Here is a 2,688-nt window from a genome sequence, read left to right as displayed (position 1 = left end):
AGTCATTTTTTAAGCTCATAAAGACACAATTTGATATCCATATCAAAACTATAAGGACTGATAAAGGGGCTATGTTTGATATGCCATAATTCTACTCTTCTAAAGGAGTCTTACATCAACAAACATGTGTTGCTACACCTAAAAAAAATGGTGTAGTTGAGCATAAATACCAACATCTATTAAATGTGGCAAGATCTCTTAGATTCCATGCCAATTTACCTTTTGTTTTCTAGAGTTAATGTGTTCTCACAGCAGCTTACTTAATCAATAGAACACCTTCTCCTCTCCTATCTGATAAAACACCATATGAGATGTTCTCAAAACCACCAAATTATTCTCATCTTAGAGTATTTGGTTGTCTCTGTTTTGCATCCACTTTATCTCATAATTGTTCTAAATTTGCACCTAGAGCTCACCCTTGTGTTTTTCTTGGATATCCATATGGAACCAAGGGATACAAACTCTATGACTTAGAAACCAACGTCATCTTCTTATCCAGAGATGTCATTTTTCGAGAATCTATATTTCCATTCAAAACTGGTTATGATCTTTCCACTCAGTCAGTAGTTATACCAGTTCCCCAAACAGATGATCTCATTCCTATTGATATATTCACATCTCCTATAACTTAGACTGCTCAAAATATTCTTTCAGATCCTATTGATATTCTTTCCAACTCCATAAAAAATTCAGTCCCAACTACTTCTCAACAAAATCTCAATTCTGCTACTCTACAACCTAAGGTTAAAAAATCCACTAGAATTCACAAAAATCCATCATATCTTGCAGATTATCATTGCAACTTAGCTAATATTGCAGATGCCACTTCATCATCTGACTCTTTGAGTAAAGGTCCTCTCTCAAGTATTCAATATCCAATTTCTTCCTTTCTATCATATTCTAATCTTTCTTGTTCTCATAAAGTTTTCCCACTTTCTATTTCTTCTCAAAAAGAACCAATATCATTTAGACAAGTCATTCAACATATTCAGTGGTGTGGTGCCATGACTGATAAAATTAAAGCCTTGGAAGATAATAAAACTTAGACTATAACTCACTTACCTCCCAACAATCAAGCTATTAGATGTAAGTGGGTTTACAAGATTAAATAAAACTCAAATGGTTCCGTGAAAAGATACAAGGCACGATTAGTTGCTAAGGGCTCCAAACAACAAGAAAGATTGGACTACTTGGAAACATTTTCACCAATTGTCAATTTAGTCACTATATGAGCTTTGTTTGCCATAGCTACATCCAAGAGCTGGTCTTTGTACCAACTAGATGTCAACAATGCATTTTTGGATGGAGACTTGGAAGAGGAGGTGTACATGTCTCTACCTCCTAGTTTTCATTGCAATTAGAATGGATCATATGCTCGGGGGGAGTTTCTGCCTTTTGCTCAATCTAATTCCACTAGCTCTCAATTAGTGTGCAGAATGAATAAGTCTTTATATAGCCTTAACCAGGCATCAAGACAATGGTTCTCAAAGTTTTCATCTGCCTTGCTAGCCCATGGTTTTATCCAATCTTTAGCTGATCACACTTTGTTCACTCAATAGAAAAATAATTCTTTCATTGCATTTTTGGTTTATGTGGACGACATCATCATCACCGGTAATGTAACAACCCGAATTAAAAATGGAATTAAAATGATAAAAGAAAGGGGAATGGAAACAAAAATAAAGAAGGAAGCTGCCAAGCTTCGTCGATGAACACAGGGTTTCGTCGACGAAGGCTTTAAGGATTTCGTTAACGAACACAAGGCCTCGTCGACGAGAAAATACCGAGAGGGGGGTTTTGAGATGACTGAATTTCGTCAACGAAGACTGGATTTCGTCGACGAAATTTGTGAAGAACTCGTCGACGAAGGTCGGGCTCGTCGACGAATTTTGCTGTCTACAAATACTAAAAATCTGATTTTTATTTCATTTGAAGCTTCCTTTCCACTCTCTCTCACCTCTTCGGCCTTCTCACTCTCTTCGATTTTGGGCTAGCTTTACGCCGGATTAAAGATTTGAGGCTACCACGACGTTCCTGGCGAAGTTCTCTACGAGTTTGCCAGAGCGGATCGTTGGGAAAACAAAGTTGGAAATCATCCCTAAGTTGAGGTAAGGCTTTTTAAGCCTAATTAGACTTTATGGTAGTTATAGAAATTGATGTACGTATGAAAATACTGATGTTTAATATTGAAAGTTTTGAGTTTCAGGGTATTGATCAGGAAATCATACGGGGGTTAGCCTAGGATATTTTGGGGGCTTTCTCAGTAGCCAGGTAAGGGAATAAACTAAAGCGATTATTTTCCACACAATTTATTATTAATTATGAGTAAATTTATTTTCAGAAAAGCAAATGTTATACCTGTATATTAGAGATGAAATGTACGTTTGGGAAATACTGTTATTATGATGAAACATATATGTATGTATGAGATGTCAGAGAATTACGATTTTAGAATAAGAAGTATGATTTTATACAGTGCACGTGTGGCATGAATATTATGTAATGTGAACATATTATGATATAAAAGATTTTATGAACAAAGTATGATTTCAGGTATTATGAAAAGATATGTTATGTTACGATCATTTTGACGAATGTATAATAAATGAATTATTTTCAGAATGTATATACCTAAAATGATGTTGGCACGAGGCCATATATTTTATGTTATCGGCACGAGGCTGTATT

This window comes from Malania oleifera, chromosome 1, assembly GCF_029873635.1.
Source record: "Malania oleifera isolate guangnan ecotype guangnan chromosome 1, ASM2987363v1, whole genome shotgun sequence".
Taxonomy (NCBI): Eukaryota; Viridiplantae; Streptophyta; class Magnoliopsida; order Santalales; family Ximeniaceae; genus Malania; species Malania oleifera.
This window is presented reverse-complemented; position numbering follows the sequence as displayed.